Genomic DNA, 12,320 nt, shown 5'->3' with positions numbered 1-12,320 from the left:
GGCGCGATGATGTCACTACAGAGCGGAGGTTTGCTCCGATTCTTGTGGGAATGGGCTACTGTGAGAATTTCTTTATTTAATTTGCCATTAAGTTGGTGTAGAGAATCACCATATTGGGGGAGATGGGAGCGCTGCAGGGCGTCGTGTATGGGCATCATACTATGGTGGGGGCATCATAATGTGTGGGGACTCCAATAGGGTATTATACTGTGTGGGGGATTATGAGCGCAACATATTGTGTGGGGGACATTGTGGGGATATCATACTGCGTGGGGCTTAGTCAGGGAATCATACTGTGCGCGAGGACACTACGGCGGCATCATGCTGTGAGTGGGGTGGGACTGTGGGGGCATCATTGTTTGGGGAGGCATTATACTGTGTGAAGGGCACTGTGGGGATGTTATTCTGTCTGGGGGCTTTGTGGATCATGCTGATTGGGAGGCACGGTTGGTATGTGATACTGAATGTGTGGGATACTGTTGGGGCATCATACTGTATGTGTGCGGCACTGTTGAGGCATCAATGTGTGGAGGCACTGTTGGGGCATCATACTGTATGTGTGGGGCACTGTTGGGACATCATACTGTATGTGTGCATCAGTATTGGGGCATCATACTGTATGTGTGGGGCACTGTTGGGGCATCAATGTGTGAGGCACTGTTGGGGCATCATACTGTATGTGTGGGGCACTGTTGGGGCATCAATGTGTGGACGCACTGTTGGGGCATCATACTGTATGTGTGGGGCACTGTTTGGGCATCATACTGTATGTGTGGGTCAGTATTGGGGCATCGTACTGTATGTGTGGGGCACTGTTTGGGCATCATACTGTATGTATGGGGCACTGTTGGGGCATCATAATGTATGTGTGGAGCACTGTTGGGGCATCATACTGTATGTGTGGGGCACTGTTTGGGCATCATACTGTATGTATGGGGCACTGTTGGGGCATCATACTCTATGCGTGGGGCACTGTTAGGGCATCATACTGTAAGTGTGGGGCACTATTAGGGCATCATACTGTAAGTGTGGGGCACTGTTAGGGCATCATACTGTAAGTGTGGGGCACTGTTAGGGCATCATACTGTATGTGTGGGGCACTGTTGGGGCATCATACTGTATGTGTGGAGCACTATTAGGGAATCATACTGTAGGTGTGGGACACTGTCGGGCCATAATAGGGGTATTAAACTGTGCGAGAACTCTAATGGGCTTCCCTACAGTACTTTTTCTCTATGGGCTCAGCTTAGGATGATGGCTAAGCTATAAAAAAATATTCCTGGCACACTGTTCTCAGAGCGCAGAGAGGTATGTATAGCAGATTAACAATAAATCCATTTCTCTCTTAGTGATATCCACAAAAAGAATGAAACTGAATTGCACATTTTACCTTTGCTCAATGATCCGATTTTTATGGGAGTTGTCAGGCCTCAAACAGAGCAAAGTTTTGCAAAGTAGGCTGCAGGATGGGCATTTCTGGGAGGTTTTTCGGGTGCCTGGGCAGGTTTACTTTTGAATTTGAAATGGTCCATGTTGGACAATGTTATGAGGTTTGGGTCTTTCTACCCTGCAGGTCCTAGGACACAAGATTGGGTTGATTTTTGGTAATTCATTAAAACAGATTAATGTGACAAAGGATACAATAAAAATACTGTAGTCCAAACCAAGTGAACCAAATCTGCCATACAAGGGGCACAAACTGGCTGTTTGAGTTAGCTTCACTAATTTTGGCCCCTCACCACATGACAATTATATATACAGTATATACCTGATGTTTTCTTGATGATGAATGAACCTTGGCCCTCTTAAGCAACAGTGCTCAAATGGGACCATTACCTATCAACCCCTATAGCTACTTAATTTCTGCCATCTCAACTAGAGATGAGCTAGTATCTTTGGGCCAAATCCAATTTGCCTTAAATGTTACAAAAATTGGGGATTTTACAGAATTGTTTGCGATTTGATTCATGCAAATCCAGCAAAATTGCGTCCAGCCACCATTTAGCCATGTTCAGAAGGACTGAGAAGAAGTTTAGAAAATACTCCTCCAGTCTTCACAGCTTGGTTGTTCAGGTCTGGTCTTCATTGAAAGGCTGCTGGTCTTCACACCACAGGTACCATCAGGTCTTTTGTGTATCCAGCACCCACTAGGCCTAGTGACATGACATCACAGGCTGACACACCTCATGACCCTATGACTTGCAACTAGACATCATGACTTGGGAAGATCATGGGTTACATGAAGAAGACCTGTGACCTGTGTATGAAAACCAGACTGGGACGACCAAGCAAGAACTGTGGAGTCAAGGTGTAGATAAGAGATTAGTGATTTGTTTTCTACTTTACATTAATGATTTAGGGTCTGCATTTGATGGATGAATACAAGCAAACTGCTGAATTTGCTCATCACTATAGGTGAGCGATACTTTTGAAATTAAAATTTGCCAGATTCACCAAATTTTTCCAATAAATTCAATTTGCTACAAATCGTAAGTACTCCAAATTCTCTTTTCAACCCAAACTGATCTTCTAATTGCTGTAGCTGCTGCATTCCCTGTCTTTGCTTTTCTATTGGCTATGATAGTTCCTCTTCATTGGCTGTGCTATGTCATGTGATTTGACAGCTGCGAGTAATCATGGGGAAGTCCGTCTGAGGTCTTGTGACCCTTCACTGGCTGATGCAATCTTCTGCCATGTGTAAAATAAGTCATTTTAAGCAGTTGATGTGAAACAAAGCGCAGATTGTTCAAATTTGCCTCGGTCAACGAATTGCTAAGAATTCGACACAAATTGACCTTGCGTCAAATCGATTTGCTCATCTCACCGCATCACTTTTCTCAAGCACATATGACTAATTCGACAACTTGGCATGGATTGGCCAACAATTCCTTAAAAAACGCCCTAATGAGGGACAAAAAAATTGCCCCCAAATCTTTCCATGATTTATGTAAATGTTGATATTTCAAAAACCTTGAGAGAAAAAACTGCACATTGCTTGTCCATGTCCCGGATTGTTCTTCGCTCTCTCTGCAGTCTCTGGGCTGTCACATCAATTAGCAGGAGCAGTGATACTTTTGTTTGTGAACATATGAGAAAAAAATTTCCTTTCCTTCTCTCTGCAGCATCTGCCATTATCATTCCACTTGAATCTTTGATTCGCTTTTTCCCGAGGGTTTGCGAAAAACTCTTCTATTCAGAAATATATGACAATGTAAAAAAAATATTCTCCACATCTGCATTGATCGTGACCTCAGTATTGTTCTAGACAAACATATCCAGCCCATGTAGGAAAGTGAAAAATAACCAAAAAACACTGATGCCATCATCAAATAGTAGATTCTGTAATATTATCTACGTTAGTCACTAACTGTTTCCTCTTTACACCAAGTCCGGAAAATAGGTGTTAATGGTATGCCTGGCAAATAGCATGCTCATTGCTTCCAGTAATGATTAGTAGAATTACGAAAGAATTATGAATGCAGCTCTGGAGCATAATACAGGATCCATAGAAAGTGAATAATATTTTCATCCCCAATTTTGCACCGTTTTGAAAGCCAGACGATCTCTTATCTAAATTTGGAACCTCTGCACAGTGATCACCTAATCGCTGTGCAGAGGCGTAAATGAAAAGATTTGTTTACGACTGGTTAACTCTTTTGTGACGACAATGCATTTTATTTTAATTTATCAGACGTCTATTTTCAGTAAGACAGGAAGAATAGACTGTTATATATGTTGACATTTGATTTTAAGTGTTTCTTTCTGGTTGGTCAAGAAAGCACAGACATTTGTTCGTATAAGCCTGCATTATTGACTTGTAAGTTGACATTTGATGTAACATATTGTGCTGTTATCCTGGATGACTAGAGATGCAGGATAACTGAACAATGATGTTTGCTGATATGTTGATTACACATTGTCCAGGCCAGCTAGCTTGCTGACTTGCAAAACAGAGGAGGAAAAACTATGCAAATAAATTAAATAAATAAACAATGCGAGTTAATCTCATCACCATTCTTCTCCTTTACCTCTGGATACTGGCTTGAAGGACAGTTGTTAACTATAAAAAGAGGACATATGTGCCTCTGTAACAGATACCTCCAGATATAGAGATACCTGCATATACAGATATACATCCAAAGAACCAGATACTTTCTACAGGACAGCAGTCAAGACATCATGGCTCCATCATGAGGGACACAGATTTGTCATTCTATAGGATGCTAGCTTAGGGGACCACGGCCTCAGCTGAAAGATTACAGATCTGCTGCATTAACCATTGCTGAACCATGGATATATTTGGGATAGTCAGGATTTGGACACACCGGTCACTTGAGCCCCATGGATACGTTTGGGAAAACCAGGATTGGGACTGACCGATCACCTGGCTCCATGGAAATGTTCGGAGAAGCCAGGTTGTGACCCTCCGGTCAAATGGCCTTGTACCTCAATGGACTGTCATCTTCCTAAACTTGTCATTACCTCCTCTCTGTGTGTGCCGCAGGTGGGGTAGTGGGCCTTGGAAGCTCTGAAGTAACAGCTGCTCTGATCCCAGTGTGAGTCAGCGGAAGGGTGAGACTCTGTAATTTGCACCAGGGAGGAATAAAAATAAAATGATACTCATCTCCAAGACGAGCATCGCTTCACCGCACTCCTCGCTGCCTTCTCACAGGATCAACATCCAGCAGGAACGTCACGTCTTATATTAGGAAAGATTTTGAACTTGTATCTTTCGTTCTTTAAGTGTTCCCTAAATTTTTTTGAGCAGTGGATAAAAACCTGAAGTATTCATAAGGCAGTTCAGTGTATCAGCACATTTCCTAAGAATGAACAATCCTATTATCCATCTCTTCGTGGGTCTGACACATCCACCCAGGGTAGAAACATAGAGAGATTAATCTTCCTGGAAAAGAAGTTCTAGGATCCCCTTTCCTAAAGGCAGTATAAATCTTCTTGAAAACATTCAGGTCGTATTTTGATCTGAAAGTTTTGCACAATGCAAAGCTGAAGGTGCTCGATATGGCACCATGATCTGTCCTCTGCGCTTCACAGGTTAAAGAGAAGTTGTCATCAGGATATTCTAACCCAAACTGCATTTTATGGCCCAAATCCTGACCTTTCTTGTAGACATGTGTATTACAGTTTTAGAGTAATCCGTAGATTATAATTGCATGTGAATAAATTGCAAGCGCAGTGGGGTTGGACATTGCACTTTTACTGTAGCTCTTCCATATCTCTGCCTTTTCCCTGCCCATTGCCTTCCATCGTTCTGAAATATGACTGACCTGTCAATCAGAGGCAGCGGGTGGAGATTTGGGAGAGAGGGCAGGAGAGCTGTAAGTGTGGGGCTCAGCTGCTGCACCTGCAACACATTAGTATACTCATTAGTGCAGCAATTCCCAGGACATTGATTGACAGCCTGTGCTCCAGTGCGTGTGTAGCATGTGTGTGAACGGGTGGTGGTCGAGCTGCAGCATAGTGTAGTGTGAATAATGTCTTGTGTCTTTGTATATATCAGACTCCTTATCCTAGGGGAAAGAAAAAGGATCAACGGTCAGAAATCAGACACACCAGATCGTTCTCTAGTCAGGTTATCACTATATATCTACTTGTAAATATTCTGTTTATAGCAAATTCCAGAAGCTATTGTTGCTACTATTAACTTGTCCCACAAAACTCAGCAGATTCTACAGGTACAAGATTTTTCGAAAAGAGAGGCATTACCAGTGTGAGACATGTACTGACTGACAGACTGCTCTCCCGATCTACATGTCTCACACTGGTAACACCACCTTTCACTTAAAATAAGCTCTGGAGGCGGGTCCTCGGGGAGATCTATGTCCGGCCCATAGATCCTAACAGCTTATTTGCATATTAAGAAAACCATGGATTTCTTTGGAATCAGACATCATATCACAGATATCATCATAACATTATATTCAACTGTCTATGACCTGCATGTCCATATAGGCAGACAGATTTCGTTTCAGGTAAATGTAAACATTTGAAAAACATATTTATCAATACAGGTTACAAATGCCATCTTTAATGTATTTCTTTCTTAATATATATTTTTAACAGGTTATGCTTCTGCTAATACAGAGATCCACATCTCTTGCAGGAATAAAAAAAATATATATATATATCACTCACCACTAGTAGGAGCAGTTGAGTCTACGGAATACTGCCGTATCATGGAGTACGATCTGTACAACGTGCGCAGTAGGCTCCTTGGCTCCCTCTAGTGGTGGCTGCAGGCAACAAGAATTCTAGAATTTTATTATACGCGTGTAAGCAGGGGCTGAGATGCAGTACACGGGGATTGCAGAGCAATGCGGTGTAACAATATTATTTAATTTAACAGTAAAGAGGACAGAAATCTCCTCGCAGGGAGTTAATAAACAGTTAACAAGGATTAAAGAAATAGTAGGAATTGATGCGACAGTCTGAAATTTAAACAACATTTATAGTTTTCCTCTGTGATATACAGTCCGATGGGGGTTGTAGTGCCAGCAACGGCCTGCGTAGTGTCCTCAGATGGGGTCCTCTGTCAACAGTCCAACTTCTGGCAGCAGTGAGCGGTCTCCGGTTTTACCCACTGAGCCCCTAGTCCATAAACCTGTGCAAACAAAGTGAAGGAAGCTGCAGGAGTCCGTGTAACAAGCGTGGGCTGATGCGTGCTGGTCGGCAGAGTGAACCGCACCTCAGTGTCCTGTAGCCGGCCCACACTTCTCCGTTTATCCGTTTATCCGGGTGTGTAGGTAAGCCTGGTCGCGGCACATCTCAGCTCCGCTGCGCTGGATGCGGAGCGCGCTGCTCACTCTGCTGCACTCTCCCTGATGGTAAGAACCTCTCCGCCACTTTGCGCGCTTTTAACTTCCGGCTTAAACACGCCCCCTCTTCCCGGTCCCGTCCCCTATTTATTTCCCCATGCAACATGGGATGCAGCCTTGACAGTTCCGGACCCGCCTCAATGCAGGTCCCCGTAGCCCGGTCTTCCTCCTACATGTGCAGCTAACTAAAGAATTTTAGACCAAAGAACAGCATGGTAATACATATTTTTCCCTAAAGTGTATAGGATTCTGGAAGAGAGAAAGTAAATTAGCCTCTGCTTCCATCAGCCGGTGATTCCATTCCGATTTCTGACAAAACCATTTAGACCTGAGCTATGCACTGTAGATGAGCCCCGAGAGATGTTTTTGTATCTTGCATTCTTTTCGCTCGTCGTCCTTGCCCGGGGCAGAATTCTACCTTCAACGCTAAAATAACTGGTAAACAAGGTAAACGTGCTTCATCTGAGTCAGTGAACCTGTCCTGTAGTGATCTGGAAGTCAATATGTTGTAGATTATTATATTCACATCTTAAAGAGTAATCAAACTTTAAATATAAATTGTAATATTTATTTTTTCATATTCACATGATTTGACACTTGAATTGCCTGGAGACCGGTGACCGTCTGGGTCCTGAGACACCTACTTGTCAGATTTTTCTGCCCTCACATATATAACTGTTACGTTTCTATTAAGTTTCATTTGGGTTAAATTCAGGAAAAAAATGTTTGCGGCATTTTTGTTAACGCCATCATAAATTAAGAGTGGCCTGTATTGTTCAGATTGTTAGAATTATAGGGATACCAAATGTTCCTACGTTGTTTACTGTTGTGCATCGTGTATTTGAAAAATTGGATAAAAATACAATTAGTGTAATTGTTTTTTCACTGTTAATTTTTGTGACTTTATGAATATAAAATTCAAATTTTTCTTTTCTTTATATAGAGATGTATACCAGTTCAATATACCTACTGTATAAAAAATACTATTTAGATCTTTAGGCAGAAAAAATTCTCTGCCCGTTGGCTCATTGTTAGAGGTTCTGCCTTCTTTCTGTCAAAGAAAAGCGAAGTTCAGCTTATTAGTTTATTTACAGTGCTGGTGCAGTTGCTAGTTGCCAACAGTTTAGCTTTTACCAGAACAGTCTATGGTACCAGTGCACAAAGAAGCAGAGCAACCTCAACACTAAAATGAGTGGTAATGGCCAGTTTTAGGCTCAGCATCATGGCTTTCTAGGGGTGAAGCTCAAATCCGCTGAGGTTGACTGTTCAAAATGTCAGTAAGCATATAAATCATATTTGAAAATTTCAAGAATTTCCTTATCCTCTCTGGATTGTTCCTACTATTTCTAATGCTACTTTCAAGAAATTTAATTACCACTTGCTGTGTCCTACTTGTGCTCCTCCAGCCACTGGATTCCAGCCATGATCCATCAGTAACAGGATATTCAAGCCTTTACCGTGGAATCCACTGAGGGAGCATATTTGAAACTAAAATAAACGTGGTTTTTTTTACCTACATCTATGCAGACATGAAAAAATTGAAGACAATACCAGACATTCCATAACGTTCAAATTTTTAGACAAGCTACACAGAATCTATAGAATAGAAGAAGTTGCTCAAAAGTCAGGGCCCTCTACCCACCCTTCTACTCCCACCCTTCTGGTTTGGAGGAGACCTTGACAAATATGGTGGATTCATCAACCAGTGCAGATTGTACTTTGGTGCACACCCTGTTCACTTTCCTACTGACAGATCGAAAGTATTGTGCTTTTTTATGTTACTGATACATAAACTTTTAGACTGGGCAAGCCCCCATATGGCGACTCAAGATGCTCAACTTGATGATTTGGAGGCCTCCTTAGAAGCCAAGAGTTTGATGACCATAATCGTTGTGCAGCAGCTGAGACTACATTTATGACTCTAGTGCAGTAAAGTAGCTGGTCAGCACAGCCCAAGTGTGGAGGTGCCTGGAAGTAGGTGCCCAAACCTTGGATTATGGTATATGATATACTTGGCACACTCCAGTGAGTCTGATGCAAAAGAGTGTTTAATACAATACATACAGTATTCACAAACGTTTCGGTCTGCAAGGACCTTCATCAGTGTGCTCTATAGCTAAGCGAGGGAGGGTATATGATATAGACCCTTCAGAGAAAACAGAGATTTTGCATCAAATAATTGAGATGAACAGGAAATCCTGTTGGAATAGAGGGCTAAACTAGCCGATCAAGCCGGAGGAAGGCTGGAGAGTGGGAAGAAGACGCGGTATCCACCGCAGGTGAAATAATGGTCCATTTATGACTCTGTTGCTGAATATGCTACAGAATTCAGGCGGTGGGTGACTGATAACAAATGGAATAATTCTGCAAAATTACCTATTTTTTAACAACTCACTCTCCAGCACACTTAAAGATGAATTAGCACGGGCTGAAGCTCCCACAAATTTTGATGACTTTTTTACTGCTCCCTAACTGCTTAAAGTATTTCATCAAGGATATCCAGATAAACCAAGTCAAGCATCCCTCAGTGGCCACTTTTGAAATGGGCGAATAATGCCAGGACTCTGTTGTCGTTCTGTGGATTGACCACTAGAAGCAGCTATTAATCACCTTGCGAAATTTTGCTGCACTTCCACTCCTTACCACTGGAGGCTGTTATTGTGTATCTGCAATTGCCCTTTGCTAAGATGGCCGATAATGAACCTGCCATCTTGTTTCCTGTTTGACCCAACTCAAGGCCACATGGAACACTGGCTCATTGCTTGAGTATTTTGTCTAGGCTTTATAGTATGGTTCCAGTCTCCAGCTCCTGCCATTTCACTGCTAAATAAGTTGTTCTCAGCTTGGGGACAGGTATTTAAGTTATTATACCAGATTTCCTGGTTTTGGAAACACTCTACATGGAAATCTTTGCCTGAAGATATGCTAGGGCTCAACAAATAAAGCGCACAATATGCATGCTGGTGGATTCTCTGAGGTCTGGGTGATGGACGACACGTGGATCCGCAAGGATCAAGACAGCAGGGTGTGTATAATGGCAGACAAACAAGCGGAGAAGGTTGCAAAGATGAAGTACAGCCAAGTGTGTGGATATAAACAGGAAAAGTAGCATTATATCTTCCAGCAGGGCCATGGTTGTTAGCAGAAATGTAACAGAAGTAAATACAGACTGGTACCTTTCAGCATGGCAATGGTTAATAGCAGTAATTTTAGGGAATTAAATTCAGTCTGGTATTTTCCAGCAGGGCAATCGTTAATAGCAGCGATGTAACAGAAGAAAATGCAGTGTAGCATTTTCCAGCAAGGCAATAATTAACCACTTCCCGATAAGACAAGTTTCCATTCTCGCACTTTTCCAAGAGCCATAACTTTTCTGTTGAAATAGCTGTATGATCTTTTGCAGGACGAGATGTAATGAAAATCTGTTTCACCACTCAAAATATAAAAAATTCCAATAGTGGTAAAATTGTAACAACCCCCCTTCCCCAGTAATTCTGCAATTAGGGAGGACTGGGGTTACGGAATTTATTGTGCAGTAAAAATAAGCTAGCAATATGATTCCAGACTGTATAATTATGGCAATGCCAAATTTGTATAACTTTTTTAATTTGACCATTTTCCGAGACCTGTAAGGTCTTAATTTTTTGGTCGAGTTGTGAGTTTGTTTGTTTTTAGAGTGCCAAGCTGACATTTTTTTTATGTAATTTTGGTATAATGCTGGACACCTTAATTGAAACCAAACAGACCCCATTATACATAAAGGGATATGTATGATGGATTTTACATCCATCATGCACCAAATTCCGCTTGCAACAAAACTGATGGATGGTGGTTCTGGTGACGTATCCATGTTCTGATGGTGGAAATGGTGATGTGTTCATGGAGTGATAATGGTCCTAGTAATGCATTAATCACCAGAAATATCATCAGTATATAAATGCGAAACCAAAATCACCATCAGTACACCCTAAGCTGGTGCCTAAACTGCCTAACCCTCATCCTGGCCCTGCTGATATGCATCAGAAAGTGTCTGCAGCTCTACTACATGTAGTGGGATCCATGCAAGGGCTCTAGCAAATCATGATGTGCCATTTTGACCATAAACTGCTGGTCAAAATAAAATTACTTTAGTATTAACAATACTAAAATTTATATTTAAAAAAATCATCATATTTTGTCTCACCACTGTGAGAAGGTCACTTGAAAAACCATAGATGGGAGATATGTGTCACTAAGGATGTTAGCCTCAGTGATATGAACCTGAAAAAATTCTCCAGCATAATAAGTGCTGAGAGGGGTTTATCGGCCATATTAATGGCTAGGTTTTTTGTGAACAGCTGAAGAGTTCACCATATCTCCACCCCAGGATGTGATCTAGAAGGTAAATATGGAGCCTTTGGACTCGTTCAGTATTTGATGTGTCTGGAGATGAGGTCTCCAGAGCTTTGCTTGTGTTAATTTACCTAACGTTGCACTGGTTTGTGCAGTTCGTTTTAATAAACCAGTTGAAAACTTTGTGACTACCTCTTTGAGAAGCTGAGTGTGCCACACCATATTCTACGAGCCGTAGCTTTTCTTTATTTTTTCATCGACAGAGCTGTATGGGGGCATATTTATTTTTAGACGAGAGGACATTTTCATTGGGTCCTTTTTTTTCAATTTATATGACTTTCCAAATTTTTGAGAGATGAGACGTAATGAGGATCGAATCTGCTAAAATTCTGTTTAAATTAGACCAGGGAATTCTATTTGCATTGAATTTATCCGCTACAATCAATGGTTAGCGGCTGAATCCACAAATTTGGGGAAATTCTTAATGAGTTTGATTTTGTTTTATGATTAAAAAAAATCATTTTCATTGATGATTCCCAAAAAAAACCCAAGACAGATTCTGGCATTTTTTAATTAATTAATTTTTCTACAGCAAACACTGTGTAGGTTAGATACCACAGTATCCTTAGAGATTGGGGCAATAAAGGAACAAAGATAATTATGATATATGTATTTTTAATACTGAGGATTGGTGTGTGTATATATAGTATATGTATTTATTTATAAAACTTTCAGTAATCTATTTCTTACACTTTTTTGGTCACAATAGACTTTAAAGCTATCTATAGTTCATGAAAACCCTTTTAATGCAAGTTGCACATTCTGTTGTCTACTAATACCTTGTATTTCGAGAGCAGATATTCAATAAAGTTCAGTTTTTCATAAAGTTAACCAGATTAGGGGTCTTGAATTGCATTTGGGGAGAAATGCTGGAACTTCAATAATAGAGGAATATTTCATAAGTGGAAAAAAAAAGAAAAACTAAAAAAAACATAAGAAAGGCAGAAAATATAAGCATCCTAGTTACTGCAAACATTCCAAGGGTTTTTAATCTGGAGACACCATTTAAAGGAAAATTGCCGATATTAACCATATAGAAAAACCCCTTAAAGGGAACCTGAAAGCTGATACATGTTGTCCATATCATGGAATTTC

Source organism: Ranitomeya imitator, chromosome 6 (assembly GCF_032444005.1).
Source record: "Ranitomeya imitator isolate aRanImi1 chromosome 6, aRanImi1.pri, whole genome shotgun sequence".
In the NCBI taxonomy this organism is placed as follows: domain Eukaryota; kingdom Metazoa; phylum Chordata; class Amphibia; order Anura; family Dendrobatidae; genus Ranitomeya; species Ranitomeya imitator.
This window is presented reverse-complemented; position numbering follows the sequence as displayed.